At 43.4% G+C, this 18,043-nt stretch overlaps 1 protein-coding gene across 34 annotated transcripts in view; it reads left to right on the top strand.

Moving 5' to 3' along the window:
• Nucleotides 1-99: 99 nt before the first annotated feature.
• TANC1 (tetratricopeptide repeat, ankyrin repeat and coiled-coil containing 1) overlaps nucleotides 100-18,043 on the top strand; it is a 257,115-nt gene continuing 239,171 nt past the window's right edge. For 29 of the 34 annotated variants that reach the window (XM_078327639.1, XM_078327636.1, XM_035304791.3 and 26 more), the window contains exon 1: nucleotides 100-262. The gene's annotated coding sequence lies outside the window, so the exon portion shown is untranslated. Of the gene's footprint in view, nucleotides 263-647; nucleotides 869-1,068; nucleotides 1,466-18,043 lie in introns of those variants that run through there. The other 5 variants (XM_078327632.1, XM_035304782.3, XM_078327618.1 and 2 more) reach the window with 2 other exon arrangements.

Genomic DNA, 18,043 nt, shown 5'->3' with positions numbered 1-18,043 from the left:
GGCCGGGGCGGGCGCGCGAGAGGAAGGTGCCTTCGGGAACACGCGCAAGGGCGGAGATTCGCGCTGCCAATGAGGCCCCGGTGTGGGCCGAGCGAGGCTGGGGGACGGGCCGGAGCACAGGCTTTGCTGTGGCAGCTGCGGGAGCGGCGGGCGCCTCGGTAGCCAGAGGAGAGGCAGCCGCGGAACGCCGAGCTGACCGCGCCCCGAGGCCCGGCCCTGGGAGTGGGGAAGCGCGCCAAGGAGCTGGAAACTTTCCCGGCAGGTAACTACCGCCGTCCGCGCGCCGCGGCGGGCTTCCGAACGCCCCGGGCAGGGCCAGCTGCGTGGGTGAGGAGAGAAGAGGGTACCGCGGAGGAGAGGGTGATGGGAGAAGGAAAGGCGTGTGGGAAAGTTTCTGGAGCGCCCCCTCCTCCGCCGGGCACACCCGGGAGCTTTCCGGGGATAGGCACAGACATGTTGGGCGCCCCGGGCCTTGGTCTCTGGAGAGTCCTCACCTTCCCTGCGCGGTCCCCCCCTCCCCCTTGCGCCGGACCGAGCCGGCCTCCAGTGGAACCGGGGTAGGGGGAGCAGGGAACGCTCGGGGCACGCTCGAGTTTTGGTACCACCCCCGCTCGGCGCGCCTGCTCACCCCCTTTCCCGCCTTCTCTGTAGCCTTTGGGCTTGGCAAGGGCCTGGTCTATGCCTGGTACCTGGTGCGGGGGGAGGCGGGAGGGGAGGTGCGCTGGGCACCGCAGGGTCCTGGGCGCTCCTCGGAGTGTTGGGGTGCGCCAGTCGCGAAGTTGCCGAGAGAACTTAAGCCGGGGGCATCGTATTGCCCCAGTCAGGGCTGAAAATCTGCTGCTTTGCTTCCAGGAACACTGAGATGACGGTATCCACACTCCTTTATTGGGGGTGGGGGTGAGTTAGGATTAGACATTGAGGGTTTTCTTTGGGGATGGGGCGCTGAGGAAAGCGAGAATGGTCAAGATTATGAGCCCGCTTGTTCTTGGATGCAGAGTGGTCATTTTAGGGGGACGATATCGGGGCGCTCGCTTCCTGGAGGACTTTAGGGTGCGGGCGCGCGGCGCTGTGTGCGCTCGGCTCCAGGCTTCGGCGCGGCGGCTTTCCGGAACGCTGGCTGGGAAGGAAGCTGTAAGCATTGTGTGGCGTGTTTGCAGACAGAAAGGTCCCTGGACCGGCGTTCTTAAAACTTAGTGGACTTATTGTGTAAAGCTCTGGGAGGAAATGTGGCGTTGGCCAGGTAGAAACCCGGCGATGCGGCCAAGGGGCGGAGGACGCCGGGCTCGGCGACAGCCTTCTCCCAGCCCCCTCCGGCCCGCTCCTGGCAGCCCCAGATCCCGGTGCCTCTAGTGTTGGGACCGTTCTCAGTGGCATTGTTCCCTGCTGGAGTTAACGTGGGAGATGAGGAGGGCACCTTCATCTTGAACTTGACCCCAGAATCGGCGTTGTCCGTACAGATTACACGGTAAATGGAAGCTGAGTCTTGACGTGGGTTGGACCTCAAACTCTGGCTGGCGCGGAAAGGAAGTTCCTGGTTCAGAATCTTGAGGAAAGGGCTCAGGAGTGCTGAGATCGTTTTCCCTGGAAATGCCAGACGTACCAGACTGCAGAAGTTAACGCGTGTTTGGAGGGGTGGGGGTGCGAGAGTAAAGAAGAAACCTGGTTAGTTGGCACAGAGAGTTGATATTTCTCTGTAGTGGAAATGAAGGGAGTCTGCGTCTCTGCTTTCACCAGATCCGCTACTCTCTTTTTTTCCTTCCTGGGTCATCTTTATTCCTGCCAGGCTGGCACTCCTGGGGCAGGGGAGGGGAAGGAGAAGAAAGCAGTTGTGAAGCTTCTCGGGTCAGCCTGGAGGTATTTCGTATCTGCTGCTAGGAAGATTCCAGGATTTTAACAGCTGCTTCTTGATTGCTGGGAATGAAAGAATTTATGAGCGGCTGAGAGGTGTTCATTGTAGAAGTAGTCTGAATGTTTTACTTATCTAAGCTTCTTAAAGACCTCACAAGGGACCTTCCCTAGAGTATGCCAGTTTCTGCAGTTTATATCAGCCGGAATGCTTGGTGTGTATCAGTCAAAAAGGATCATAAATATATCCTGGTGGTTCTGAAATGAAAAGTAAATGGCAGTAAAGGAAGTATGATATCTGATATCCTTCAGGACTTCCTCCTAGGGGTGTTCCTGTTACCTGTCAAGTGAACTTGGTCCAGGCTTCCGGACTGTTGTGATTTGACAATAGGAGATGGGAAATAGTGTCATCGATTTTAGTGGAGGCAGGAAAAGTCCACAAATAAATTTAAGGTGCCTTTTTTTGACCCTGTCTTGCACTTTGGTGCCCCAAACTTAACTTTTTGGCACCAAGCCTTTGGTTTGAAGCGTTGCTAGAACTTGGAAGCAATGGTTTTCCTGCTTTCTTGGTTTAACCACCAGAATGCCCAAATTATCATAATTTATACCCATCCTTGATCTAAGACATAACTGATTCATAGTCAGCTTTTTTCTGCTTCTCATAACAGTCTGTAGAAAAAAGAACATTTTGTCTCTTTAACCACACAGAATTTATTTGGGGCCATAGTAGTTTTTGACTCTGGGTGATTGAGGGCATAATTTTAGAGACAATGAAGCTGTCTGAATTAAATTGTCCATTTTTAGGCAACATTCTCTTCTGAGTTGCTGATTAATCCTTTATCTCTCTGGGAACATTAAAACCAGCATCCCTTGGCCAATTGAATGATAATCCATATTATAATGACTCCTGCCAGCATAGCTGGAGGTTAACTTTATGTCAATGTTCCCATTAGACATTTTTAACCCAATTGTAAACATTTTGTCTCAGTTGGGTCAAGAGTCTCCTAGAAAAATAAATGGCTTTAATTTTATCTTTATGATAGTTTAACTTCTGTTACAGGAATAAATTTACAGAAGCAAAATAAAGCAGAATGCTTATATATTTGTGGGGGGTTTGTTTAGTCTTTAAAATAGTTTGTTTTCAACTCTCTTTTGAATGCGTATTTCAGTGGTGGAAAAACCAGAACCTCTCCCTTCCCCCCTTTTCCCCAGGTTAAGAAAGCATTTGCTGTACAAGAGAGTTCTTAAGCCTTTCTGGGTCTTGGTTTTCTCATTTTTATCATCCCTAAAATTGGATGACCTTGCATTCCTAAAGTTCTGTGACTCTCCAAAAGTTTGAGAAATGTAGGAATTCTGGAGCCAGTGCTGTAATATTAGAGCAGTGCTATGGGGTTTATAAAGGCTTGGTTTACTATTTTATCCCTAACCCTTTATTGAGGCCTAGGAAATTAAATTAGACCTGTATCATCTATAAATAGTGGAGTTGGAATTAACCTAAGTCTTCTGATTCTTCCTACTCTCTTCTCCATACTTCTGTTTATTCAAACCTGCCAAACAGATTAATATGTGGCAATTTCTCATAATACTTTTTTAGGGTTATATATGAGTTATTTTTATTTCAGAACCCCAGGGTTAAGATCTATGCTTTGATGTCAAGGATTAAAAACAGTTCACTAATAATGGTAATAAAACTTTCTCCTCAAGAGAGTTTCAGAAAGTCACATGCCTCAAACTAATCATTTGTTTATTTTCAACTTCTTTTTTATTAAGTAGGCTTCAGGGTGTAATGTGATTTATAATCCGGACTAGCAACCCAGACAGCATTCTTAAGGAAATCACTTCTCAATTGTGTACCTCTTTTTTAAAATAAAAAATGAACATATCATTTGCCTTTGATCTCGGCATCTCTCTGCCTAATTGCAAAGCCTGGATGAATATTCCTTTTTTGGTGTCATCATTCTTGGGCTCTTTCTGTTGATGGCTGGATAAGTTTGATTTTGCAGCACTTCCCATGCTAAATAAATCCTTCCCTTATGCTGTTGGGTTGATGGTAAAGAGGTAGTAGGTTGCAGGTGACCCATTTTTGCTGTGTCTCTAAATGTTTGTGCTGTGTCCTGTTTGCCTAGTTAGCACCACTCACTGCAGCTTGACACTTATCTGGAGGCTGGTATGGATTTTCTTTAACAGGTTCTAAAATGAAATTATGTGCTAAGCTGTAGGCTCTTTTATGTCTGAACAGCTTGTCCATCTTCAGCTTTTAAAATTTATTCTCAGAGGAATGTCTTTTCAAAATAATGAGCAATGGGGTTTAAACCTCATTAAGAAGATATATCAGTGCTCATTGGCTGAGAAGGAGGAATAGTGCACCTGAAATTGCTGCCATTTCCATGAGTGAGAGGAGAAGAGAGCATTATGAAGCAGTATTTGCTAAAGAAGTTGGGAGACTTTGTACCAGGAGGGGACAAGAGCAGCAAAGGAGAAGAATAGCTCTTGGTTTTGTTTTTTGTTTTTTTTGAGATGGAGTTTCACTGTTGTTACCCAGACTGGAGTGCAATGGCACAATCTCAGCTCACCGCAGCCTCCGCCTTCTGGGTTCAAGTAATTCTCCTGCCTTAGCCTCCCAAGTAGCTGGGACTACAGGCATGCACCACCATGCCCAGCTAATTTTTGTATTTTTAGTAGAGATGGGGTTTCACTATGTTGGCCAGGCTGGTCTCGACTCCTTGACCTCGTGATCTGCCTGCCTCAGCCTCCCAAGCCTCCCAAAGTGCTGGGATTACAGATGTGAGCCACCGTGTCCGGTCTGTGAGGTAATTTATTAGTAAAAACCTTCCAGTTGTAGAGGTAGACAGATGTGAACCCAGTATGTTCAGTCTACATAGCCCAGAGCCACAGTGACTCAGCCTCTTCCCTGCCCCACCTCAGCACACTAGGGTTGCCTGTCAGTCAGGAACACTGGCTTATTACCTCTTTGGGTAGGAGATGGGGGTGGAGAGTGGTGAAGTCTCTAAGAAGCACTTGACTGTGACCTTTTCATGCATGTGTACTCATGCAAAAATGGAATCCTTTGTTGCATGAGCTTTTGAAGAAATAAGAAAAAGATCATATGTATGTAGCTCTCAAGCCTCATCCAGAATTGGCCTTTTTGATGTTAGTTCCAATTTGGGAAAGCCCTGGAGGGAACTCAAATTGGCTTGATGCCAGCCAAGGGAGAGTTACTGTTAGACCCATAAAATGGGACTGTGGGGAGACAAAGTATCCCACAAAGAAGAGAGTTATTGTTAATGGAAGAGGGAGGGAGCTACATCAACAAAAGAGCTAACCGGGGCAGTGCACATTTCCACAAGTGGTATTGCTGGTCATAACAGCACCAAGGGATATGAACATTCTTAATGTTGTTATGATGTTCACCCCTGTAGTCTTGAGGGTAGTGGACTTGTCCACATTCTGTGGGACTCCGAATTGCTGTGTACACAGGCATAAGGGAGTATTGAATTACTGCTAAAAACCTAAGAGTTGGTCATTATTCCCATGTAACCCATTACACTCCCCTCTCTCTGCCATGCTTTGTTCTAAATTACTTGGGATAAGTAACATCAATTATTAATGTTTATTGAGTGCTGGCTGACTCTGAACTACATGTTTGAATTTAAAAAGTCTGTGGATGAAACAGTTTGGTTCTTTTTTCCCCAGTTATCCTACATATGTAGAATACTATGGCAGGGATGGTTGCCATACGACAGCATTCTGTGTTCTGGTACTCCTTGCTTCTTGTGGCTTAACAACAACTGTTTATTTGCTTGGGATTCAGAAATGGGGACTGGTTCCCTGTGCCTAGGTTCACTGGTGCTGTGGTGGTTACATAATTCATTGAGGGCCATTGCTGCAATAGTTTACAACATGATAACCATCCCTTGATATGGGAGATTGGTTCCAGGATTCCCACAGATACCAAAATCTTCAAGTCCTTAATTAAAAATCATGTAGTATTTGCATATAGCTTACGCATACCTTCATATATATATATATTTGAGTTGGAGTTTCACTATCACCCAGGCTGGAGTGCAGTGGCGTGATCTTGGCTCACTGCAACCTCTGCCTCCTGGGTTCAAGCGATTCTCCTGCCTCAGCCTCCTGAGTAGCTGCAATTATAAGCATGCACCATGCCTGGCTAATTTTTGTGTTTTTAGTAAAGACAGGATTTCACCATGTTGGCTGGGCTGGTCTCAAACTCCTGACCTCAGATGATCCGCCCCACCTTGGCGTCTCGAAGTGTTGGGATTAGGTATGAGCCACTGTGCCCAGCCTCCTTCTTTGTATTTTATTTTATTTCGCGACAGGGTCTCCATTTGTTGCCCAGGTTGGACTGCACTGGTGCAATCATGGCTTACTGCAGCCTTAGCCTCCTGGGCTCAAGCGATCCTCCCACCTCAGCTTCCCTAGTAGCTGGGACTACAGGCACACACCACCACACCTAGCTAATTTGTGTGTGTGTGTTTTGTAGATACAGGGTCTCACTATGAGACCAGCCCAGGCTGGCCTCAAACTCTTGGTTTAAGTGAACCTCCTGCTGTGGCCTCACAAAGTGCTGGGATTACAGGCATAAGCGAAACCCCTAGCTCTCCTTTATACTTTAAATCATCTCCAGATTACTTATAATATGTAATACAATGTAAATGCTAAATAAATAGTTGTCATACTATATTGTATAAAAATTTATATTACTTTTTATTGTGTTATGTTTTTTTCCAGTGGTTCGTTACTAGAATATTTTTTGAATATTTTCTAACCTAGGTTGGTTGAATCTGGCGGTGGAACCTGAGGATATGGAGGGCTGGGTGTGGAGGGGCTGACTATGCTTACTACTATAATTTTGTTTTTGATTAGTTTATCACTGGCCATGTACTTAAGGGTAAGGTGGATGTGTACCCTGCCTAGGGAGTGAATTTTGATTAAGCCAAGTCGATTTTAGTAATGCCATCCATACCTTTTGCCAGTGACTGGTTAATGAATATGTATTGACACCTCTTAGGTCCTGTCATATTTGAGGCATAACGTTGTGAGCACAAGAGAACAAGTAGCACTGTCTTCAGAGTAAAGGTGCCAAAGACCACACCTTTTTTTTTTTAATTCAGTTTGTGTGGGGGAAGCCGGTGGGTAGAGACAGGGTCTTACCTTGTTGCCCAGGCTCATCTTGAACTGGCGTCAAGCAGTCCTTCCACCTCAGTCTCCCACAGTGCTGGATTACAGCGTGAGCCACCAAGCCCAGCCAACAGTGACTTTTTTTAGCTTCTGAATTAGCCAGTCTTAGAACCACTGTGACTTGGAACTTCTGTGAGAAAAAAACATTTTCATTATTGTTTCTTTCTTTCTTTCTTTCTTTTTTTTTTTTAAGCTGAGGTCACCCAGGTTGGACTATAGTGGCACGATTGTGCTTTACTGTAGCCTCTGCCTCCCAGGCCCAAGTGATCCTCCCACCTCAGCCTCCCAAATAGCTGGAAGGACAGGTGTGCATCACCATGCCTGGCTAATTTTTGTATTTTTTGTAGAGATGGGGTTTCCACATGTTACCCAGGCTGGTCTCAAACTCCTGGGCTCAAGCGATCCTCCCACCTTGTGGGAGGATCCCACAAGTGCTGGGATTACAGGTGTGAGCCACTGTGCCCAGCCTCATTATTGTTTAAAATCAGTGGTCCCCAAAGTAGAGTGTGCTAGATCATCCAATATGGGAGGAAAGAAAGTATTCAAGAATGTTAGAACAGATTAAGTTTAACAATATTGGCCAGGCGCGGTGGCTCACGCCTATACTCCCAGCACTTTGGGAGGCTGAGGCGGGTGGATCACGAGGTCAAGAGATCGAGACCATCTTGGTCAACAAGGGAAACCCTGTCTCTACTAAAAATACAAAAATTAGCTGGGCATGGTGGTGCGCGCCTGTAGTCCCAGCTACTCGGGAGGCTGAGGCAGGAGAATTGCTTGAACCCAGAAGGCGGAGATTGCGGTGAGCTGAGATTGTCTTGTTGCAGTCCAGCCCGGGTAACAACAGCGAAACTCCGTCTCAAAAAAAAAAAATTTAAGGTATGAGTTGACACTGGTCTCTTGTTAACTTACATTATGTGAGGTTGCATGAGGGAAGACTGGGCCTTTTACGACCTGGCAGAATTGAGAGTGGTACCCTCATTCTTATTCTTACCTTTGGTGAACTCTATCCATTTAAATACATTTATGGCTATATTATCTAGTTTTAACTAACCTGACCACCACAAAATGGGCAAGTGGTTTAAAAATACTCTTGCAAAGAAAATGTAATGATAATGATACAAGTATAGAGAAACAATAAAATGTTCTTATGAGTTTAGAACATGACTTAAAACAAATTTGACAAGAATATGGCTCAAAAATTATGGGCTCGGCGTGGTGGCTCACACATATAATCCCAGCACTTTGGGAGGCCAAGGTGGGCAGATCACCTGAGGTCAGCAGTTTGAAAGCAGCCTGGCCAACATGGTGAAACCCTACCTCTACTAAAAACACAAAAATTAGCTGGGTGTGGTGGTGCACACCTGTCGTCTCAGCTACTCAGGAGGCTGAGGCAAGAGAATCGCTTGAACCTGGGAGGTGGACATCGTTCCACTCTATTCTAGCCTGGGCGGCAGAGTGAGAAGCCATCTCAAAAAACAACAAAAAAAATTATGTTTGGATTTGTATTATTAATAAAAATGAACTCAAAAAAATACTGCTTGCCTCCCATCCTTTAGAAAGTTTTAAATGTTGTATAATGTATATACTACATTCATGTGTGCATATACACCATTCATAACTACCGGTTCAATTACATATAAATTATATACATTTATAATATGTTGGTATATATGCCATACATTTTCCCCCTGAAATTCCTGAGGTTCAATACTTTTTAAAAAATTAAAAAAAAATTTTTTTAGAAGTGAGTCTTGCTCTGTTGCCCAAACTGGAGTGCAGTGGTGCGATCACAGCTCACTGCAGCCTTCCAGCTCCTGGGCTCAAGCAATCCTCTCACTTCAGACTTTCAAGTATTTGGGACTGCAAGTGTGCGACATCATACCTGGCTTAGGTTTTTTTTTTTTTTTTTTCCTGAGATGGAGTCTTGCTCTGTCACCTAGGCTGGAGTGCAGTGGTGCCGTCTTGGCTCACTGTAGCCTCCACCTCCTGGGTTCACGTGATTCTCCTGCCTCAGCCTCCTGAATAGTTGGGATTACAGGTGCACACCACCACACCTGGCTAATTTTTGTATTTTTAATAGAGACAGTGTTTTACCATGTTAGTGAGGCTAGTCTCGAACTCCTGACCTCAAGTGATCCGCCTACCTCAGCCTCTCAAAGTGCTGGGATTACAGGCATGAGCTACTGTAATTTTTTTTTTTTTTTAAAAGCTTTGAGACCACAATTTAAGTCACTTACAGTTAGGTATTTTTTTTTTATTTGCAGCTGAAAGCACCATGCTTGATGTAAGGACAGACAAGAGTAGTAGCTGTTCCTGTTTTATTCTTAGCTTGCAAGAATCTCTGTGATCTGGTCCCTAACATCTCTCCAGGCCCAGCTGTTCTTCCTTGTCTCTGCTAATACCATTGAGCTCCTGCCCATCCCTGACTGTCATACTTTGTTTCAATTTTGCCTCTTCCCTCACCCTACCACCACCACTGAAATTTTGTCTTTCAAGGCCTAGCTCAAATAAATATTGCTTTTTTTTTTTTGAGACAGAGTTTTGCTGTTGTTACCCAGGCTCACCGCAACCTCTGCCTCCTGGGTTCAGGCAATTCTCCTGTCTCAGCCTCCTGAGTAGCTGGGATTACAGGCACACGCCACCATGCCCAGCTAATTTTTTTCGTATTTTTAGTAGAGACGGGGTTTCACCATGATCTCTTGACCTTGTGATCCACCCGCCTCGACCTCCCAAAGTGCTGGGATTACAGGTATGAGTCACTGCACCTGGCCCAAATATTGCTTTCTTAATGAACATTTTTTCTGATTTACCCCCGCTTCCACATTTCAGTTTTTCCTTTTAGTCTCCCTACTATATTGTACATTCATTATAATGTCTTTCTCCATTTGCTTTTTGTTATTAAGTTGTTCACGTATTGTCTTTGCAGATGGGTTGTAGGCTTCTTGATGGTAGGGGGTCCTGTCTTACCTTTGTCATTTAAAAAAGAAAATGATCTGTTTCTCCTTTTGGAGAAAGGGAGATAGAGAATCCATAGTAGTTAAACATCACCCTGGACTTGTTACTTTGGGGTGGGTCTTGCCTCCAGCTTTCTGGCAACCTTAGGAAGGCAGGGAGCTCCATGTACATGAAAGGAGACTGAGGTCAGGGAGCTCATAAGACCAAGACAGCAGGACCCAGGATTCATTCCTGGAACATTTTTATTTTCTGGCTTGTTTGCCCTCATGCGTGTTATTTACAGTGGCGTGTTCTTTCATGTGGGAACACTGACAGGTGAAATGGGAGGTGCCATAGGATGATAATGTGAAAACGTTAAGAACAATCCTAGCAGTTGCAATGAGTTAAAAGGAGAGTCCTTGTGGAGTAACAGGAAAGGCCTGGTGGATGAGATATATAAAGATGTAAATATATCTCATCAGTGGGGCCTGAGCATCCCCATTGAGATATGGGAGGCAATAGGCTTTATACTGCTTAGCTGAATGGAGTTATCTATGTCAGTATTCCCTCTATGCAAAGATAGTTGAGGGTTCACAAGTTGTAGGCTTTCAAGTTGAGCCATGATATATATATGCTCCCCTGATGGAAGACAGACATGTCTCCAGGGTTTTGAGGGTCAAATGACAGAATGTATATAAACTGTTTTGAACATTATAAATTGCCCCCTTAGAGACAAGGGAACATCAAATTTGGTTGTTTCATTGTATCAGTGACTTCTAGCTCACATTTCTTTGCTGGCCATTTTTAAGTGCATTCCAATGAGTTTTTAAGTGTTGGGGTTCTTAGGTGGAATATGATACTTTTTTTTTTCAAATGAACTGCAGATATTACTTAGAATCTTGCTATAAAACTTTCAACCATGGAGTAAGTTCAGTTTTTTCAAAGGCTCTGTAAGAATAGGACCACTTAGCCGAGTGGTGTCTCACGCCTGTAATGCTAGTACTTGGGAGGCTGAGGGAGGAGGATCTCTTGAACCAAGGAATTCAAGATCAGCCTCGGCAACATAGGAAGTCTCTGTCTCTACAAAAAATAAAAAAAAATTAGCTAGGCATGGTGGTACAGTGCCTATGGTCTCAGCTACTTGGGAGACTGAGGTGGGAGGGTCGCTTGAGCCTGGGAGGTTGAGGCTGCAGTAGCTGTGATTACACCACTGCACTCCAGCCTTGGCGACAGAGCAAGGCCTTATCTCCAAAAAAAAAAAAAAAGACCATTTTCATAAAGGTAGAATCTGTGGGACTTTGATTTCTGGTCCTGGAAACCCCTAAGTGCCAACTGAAAGATTCAAAGAGTTTTGGCTTCAAGGGCTTTTTGTTGTTCTTGGCTACTGTAAATCTGGTAATTTATTTTCATGAGTCTTTGGAAAGGGTTAGGAAAAGCTTTGAAATATCTTAAGGTAGTTTTGAAAGTAAAAATTAGGTATGGTTTGACAATTTGAAATTTATTTCATTGTAGATTTCCAAGACAATGGGTTTGAATAAATTAAAGTTAATTCAATTTCAAGGAACTTTTGCAGTGAAATTTTATAATGTAGAAAGAGTCTGACTTATAAATTAAAACATGTTAAAGAGTAAACATATTTATAGATGCAAATGACATTGAAACAGTGAGTGACTCCTAAATCACAAATAGATGCAATTGTGAAATTCTTATTTGGGGATTATTGAATCATGCCTTATTTATCTTAGGATTTATTTAAGTAAAGCAAGAATTCCCAAAATGGGTTCTGGGGGAAACTGAGTCTAGGGACGTTAACAGGTGTTATTCAGGGAAAAAAATTTATGGTCAAATAAGTGGGAAAATCTGGGTTAACCAAAGTAAACCAGGTCTTTTCGTTTTTAACATAGGACTTTTGAGCACCTTTATATCTAGTGTTCATTATAAATATCCTGGAAGGGAAATAGAATAGTCAATATTTTTCAAACACATTGAATTGTAGAAACCTTTTTTTTTTTTTTTGCAGAACATCTTTTGGCCAGAGAACATGTCTGTTTAGTTATTTAGTTTGCTGAAATACTTAAAAATAAAATCTCAGACATCATATAATTTTGCCTAACTTTGCTATGCATTTCTAACTCAGGACTTAAAAACAATCACCACCCCATTATCACTTTTAATAAAATTAACAATAACTTAAAAATATTATCTAATTCTCCTTTAAATAGCATTTGCCACCATTTTCATTTTTTTTGGAACCAACATTCAGTCAAGGTTCACATATTGCACTGTGGACTGTCGTTGTTTGTCTCTTTAGTCTTCTTAAATGTAGAAAAATAATATCTCACTACCCGCCCCCTCCTTGTTCCTGATATTCAGAAGGGAACCTGTAGGTTGTCCCATATTCTGAATGTGTTTCCTGTGGTGGTGTTTACCTTCTCCCTTTGTTTCCTGTATTTCCTATAAACTGGAAGCTAGATCTAAAAGCAGAATTAGATCAAGTTAAATATTTTTGGCAAAAATAGGTTCTAGACTATGATTCTCATATGCACTCCCAACCCCTCCATGATTTGAGAACGGGCATTTAAGTTTAGCAATTCAGAGCAGCATGGTGAGGCAGTTATGCCTGTAATCCTGGCACTTTGGGAGGCGGAGGAAGGACAATTGCTTGAACTCAGGAGTTTGGGACCAGCCTGGGCAACATAGTGAGATCTTATCTCTACTGAAAGTTAAAAAAAAAAATCAGGTGGCATGGCGGTTGAGCCACTAGAGAGCCTGAGGCAGGAGGGTTGTTTAAGCCTGGAGATTAAGGCTGCTGCAAGCTGATTGAACTGCTACACTCCAGCCTGGGAGACAGAGTGAGACTCTGTCTTAAAAAAGTTTAGCAATTAATTTATAGCTTTAAAATATATATAAAGAAGTAACAGCTTAGAGTTTTGAAATTAGTTTTGTTAGTATATCAAAGGGATGCAAGTTGAATTGATTCCAGATGTGTTTGGAAAGGTATTCTGAATAATTGGCATGGTTAAATGAATATATTTTCAGTATATCTTGAGACTATAAACCATGTGTCTTTTGGGTAAAGTGGCTTGGGTGTTAAACGTTTTTGGTGGTTGAATTTTATTCAGAATGACAAGTATCTGAGTTGTGATGATAAAATACTGCTCTATAGACACATTTGTGTGTGTGTGTGTGTGTAGTGTGTGTGAACTTGATTAAAGCTTACTATGTTATGCAGACTGGTCTTATACTACTCTATAGACACAATTTTTAAGTACATTTAGGAATGTGCATTCTTTCTACCTCTACTGGATAAATTTTTAACAGAATATTTTTCTGATAAATGCTTAGGCTAATCTAAAACCCAGCTATAAATTCAAGGACACCCTCAGGGTGATAATTTTCTATGTACATTGTCTTAGAAACTCAGACATGTAAATAAAGTTTCTACATAGCTGACTTTGCTAACTTAGTTTGCTATTTACATTTTTTTCCCTTGCTGTCCTTCCAAGTGCTAGTTGTAGGTCTGGGAAAAGTTAAACTTAAAGGATTTTGGGAATCTTAATGAATAATAGCTTAGTATATATAAAGAAGCTTTCCATGATGAATGGTAGCTGTCATAAGCAGTTCCCAGCACATTCTTATATTTAATCCTTTAACCAGCAGGGACACTGTTTTCTGCATTAAAATTTGCCTGTTGTGAATAATAAGGTGACTTGGACAGAGTAGGTACTTTGTAACTATGGTTAGTCCACTAAAAATATATGGGCTGGGGGCAGTAGCTCATGCCTGTAATCCCTTCACTTTGGGAGGCCACAGCGGGCGGGTCATGAGGTCAGGAGTTCAAGATCAGCCTGGCCAATATGGTGAAACCCCATCTCTACTAAAAATACCAAAAAAAATTATCTGGGCATGGTGGCAGACGCCTGTAATCCCAGCTACTCGGGAGGCTGAGGCAGGAGAATCGCTTGAACCCTGGCGGCGGAGGTTTTGCAGTGAGCTGAGATGTGCCATTGCACTCCCGCCTGGGTGACAGCAAGATTTCGTTTCAAAAATACACACACACACACACACACACACACACACACACAGACACAGACACAGACATATACACTCCTTTTTTTTTCTCCACTTTTAAAAAACACAAACGTATAGGATAAGGTAAAAAGCGTGATCTTTGAAGCTGATGAACCTTGGTTAAGTGTGTGGCTCTGGCAATTTACTTGACCTGTTTCTATGTCTGTAGAATAGGGACAGTAATTTCTGTTTCATAGAGTTTATGCCAAGGCTAAAGGAGAAAGAAACCATATATGAAAGGCTTAGCACTGTGAGTGGATCAGAGGTGCCAAAACCAGATCATCTTTCACCTTCTCCTCCTCTTACCATGTTTTATGTTATTGATTTATTTATTTAGGTTTTGAGACAGGGTTTCACTTTGTTGTCCAGGCTAAAGTGCAGTGGCACAATCTTGGCTCACTGCATCCTTGACCTCCTGGACTGAAGTGATCCTCCTGCCTCAGCCTCCTGAAGAGCTGGGACCACAGGTGTGCACCATCATGCCTGGCTAATTTTTTTACTTTTTATTTTTGGTAGATATGGGATCTGCTATGTTGCCTAGGATGGTCTTGAATGCCTGGGCTCAAGCAGCCTTCCTGCCTCAACCTCCCAGTGTGGGGATTACAGGCATGAGCCCCCACATCCAGTCTTTACCATATTTTATTCGACATTCTGGATCAGTTGTTAAATTGAAGTTTTTAATTGTTCTGAGTGTTTTAAAAATTGTAAATTTTAAGGTATTACAGAAGTCCAGATAAGTTCTTGATTTCAAGATAATCTGTATGGGTAGTTGGTTGCTTATATTAAAATAATTATATGCCTATATGAAATGTTTTAAACTAACAAGTAGGATGGTTTCAGATGGTGATTTATAGAGGAGAAGGAATGAGAGTCAAAAGTGGTATTTTGTTACTGGCACAAAAATACTACTATCTGGGTTTTATGAAAATCAGTATTTAAAAAATCCATGTATTTACTGAGACTATGAGAACATATGAAGCTCCTCAGACTTCAGTAATGTTTTGGTTGAGTATGGTTTAGAACAATACGCTTTATTTAGGTGGAGTAAGTCTGTTGTACTATGCTCAAGTCATATATGCATATTCATTTATGAAATAAATATTACCGACAGGAGAGCAGTCTTTTCTAGAGAAGAGCGTGGTCAGTGCTTCCTTCAAGATCCTCACAATGGAGAAATGGGGATTCTCCTTAATGCCTTTTTGATTATTAAAGATATATGTGAAGGTGAAATTAATATATCTTAATTTCACTGTTCAAAAAAATCTTACTGTTTTGAACAGTAGCCAAGGAACAGTTTGGAGAATGCCTAGACAGTTATGGGCCTTGCATTCATGCCATTTATGGGTAAACCAAAAAGTGTTTTCTTCTGTCATCAGTTGTTTCCAAGTCTTTGGACATTTGGCTTTGAATTTGGCTTGGACAAGAAAAGATTTCAGCAAGACAATGGCTCACACTGCTCCTTCCCAGATAGTGCCTGTTCACTGAGAATGAACTTGATTCTCTAGGGACATTCAAGTCAAGTCGTACTTGAGCTTTTTACACTTTTCTTCTACCATTAAAAATTTTTGTTTATCTCTTCCTTTCTGAAATGTTTTGCTTCAGCAAAAGGGACCCCTTTAATTGTCCCAACTCTGCATACCAAAAGTTAAGCCAGGAGGAATCAAAGGGTGTTATTTCCCCCTTCCATCATGGAAAAAGAGACACCATTTCCAGGACAGTGGTTGAGACCTAAGCCAGTGGAAAATATAAAGAGACTTTACTTTCATCACAGGGCTTTCTTGCTTCCTTCCTTAAGAGTAGTGCTAGCCAGCTCAACAAATATAATTTCCTTATGAGTTTTTTAAAGATAAAAGTTACCATGAAGGTAGTAACTATTTGACAAATCAGAAAATATTTTCATTTGTCAACGGATGGTGAAGGTCTTGTATTAATTTTTCCAACAAATATTTCTTGAGAGCTGGTCATTGTGCCCTTCAGAGTTCAAGGCCCAGCGCTGTGTCTCAGTCTGAGGAGACAAGTGCACACACAGTACCACTGCAAGGTGTTAGGGAGTGCGGAAAGGGGAGGAGGGGGAGGGGGAGGAGGAGGAAGAGGAAGAGGGGGAGGGGAAGGGGGAGGAGGAGGAAGAGGGGGAGGGGGAGAGGGAGGGGGAGGGGGAGGAGCCACCACCAGTGGCTGGGGAAAGCTTACAGGAGGAGAGGGAGGAGGTGAAGAATGCCTAGGACTTTGCAGGTGGCAAAGAGGGTGAGAGGCTTTCTAGAGAAAAGGAGCACAAGAAGCAGAAGCTGAGAAGCATGAAAATACAAGTCGTGTTTGGGGTGTTGTTACTAGAACAGACGGTGCTTGGCATTTGGGTACAGTGGCAGGGAGAAGAGAACCAGATTGCAAAGGCCTTCCATGCCAGGCTAAGAAGCATGGACTTGATCCTGTAAGCAAGTGATAGCTGTCAAAGGTTTTTCAGCAGGGAGATGATGTAATCAGATCTGTGTGTTGGAGAAAAGCTTTGGCAGTGGTGGTGTGGAGGAGAGACTGGCATGGGGACAGATGGGCTGCAGGGCTCTCTGTTAGGAAGCTTTTGAAGTAGGTCAGGTGAGAGATGATGTTTGAGGCCCGAGTTAGTGAGAGAAAGAGAACTAACGCCAGCTGAATACCTTTGAGTGTGCACTTCAGGTGAAGGTGCATTAGCTCATGTAGTCTTAACAGAAAAACTTTTCACAGGGTGCTGTTGTCATCCTCATTTTGCAGAAAAGAAAGCAGGCTCAAAGTAACCTAGTTCAGCCAGGATTTGAACTTGGGTTTACTGTCCTGTGCCACCAGTTTTTAAAACAAGAGGTCAAAGAGCAGCATTTCAATAAATGAAGCTTTAAAGATCTAATTGTCATTTTTTAGGGGTCCATAAACTAGGCGGCATCCAGACTGCAAAATAGGCACTCTTCAGTGTGTGGCTGAATAGTGAGTGGGCTTTGTAAGTTAGCTTGAGCAGGAGCACAGAGGCAGCATAGTGCCAAAGGTGGACTGGTTAACCTCAGGTTACTTTCCTTGTGTGGGTTAAAGCAGAGGCGATGTCCTTATTTCTGCCAGCTCAGGTTAACTGGGCCCCTCTTTTTTTTCTTTTTTTCTGAGACAGAGTCTTGCTCTGTCACCCAGGCTGGAGTGCAGTGGTATAATCTTGGCTCATTGCAACCCCCCTCTCCCAGGTTCAAGTGATTCTCCTGCCTCAGCCTCTTGAATAGCCGGGATTACAGGCACTTACCACTATGCTTGGCTAATTTTTGTATTTATTTAGTAGAGACCGGGTTTCACCATGTTGGCAAGGCTAGTCTTGAACTCCTGACATCATGATCTGCCTGTCTTGGCCTCCCAAAGTGCTGGGATTACAGGCATGAGCCACTGTGCCCAGCCGACTGGGCCCCTTTTGATTGGTTGTTGTGAATCTCATGCTTTTTGAAAATTGGCCTGTTTGGAGATTTGACTGTCATTTCTCACCTGATTGCTTGGAGGGTCAGGTCTTACAAGTAAACAGCTTAGGTTTTGGTTTGGTGATGTGGAACCTTTGCATGACTGACTCCATTTGGGTTGATCTGTTGGTTCCTAGTGCAGGAACTCAGTCTAAATCAGTGGCTCCCTATCAGTTTCACTTAAGAGGGGATGAGAACATGAAGGAAGGGTGCACATGGGGTATGATTTTTGTAGTGGGATAAAATGGAAGCTTCTTCCAGGTTTTCCAGGTTAGCAAAGGAATATTTAGCAGCTGACCGAAGATAGAGACTTCCAGGTGTGGCAGCAAGGTGTGGATGATGAACGATACTGTAATAGTACTCTCTCAGGAGGGGAGGGGCAGAGTTTGGGGGCCATCTGGGATACCCAGTTGGAAATGCTTGGTAGGCGGTTGGAAATTTGGCATTCCTGTAGAAACTCCTTTAAGCTAATGATATGCCTCCAGGTAGGCATGACTTGGAATTTGTAGGAGGGCATGGGTAATGCCTGTGCA

The sequence above is a fragment of the Callithrix jacchus genome, chromosome 6 (genome assembly GCF_049354715.1).
Source record: "Callithrix jacchus isolate 240 chromosome 6, calJac240_pri, whole genome shotgun sequence".
Lineage (NCBI taxonomy): Eukaryota > Metazoa > Chordata > Mammalia > Primates > Cebidae > Callithrix > Callithrix jacchus.
The sequence above is the reverse complement of the archived record's forward strand: the minus strand, read 5'-3'. Positions and strand labels throughout refer to the sequence as shown.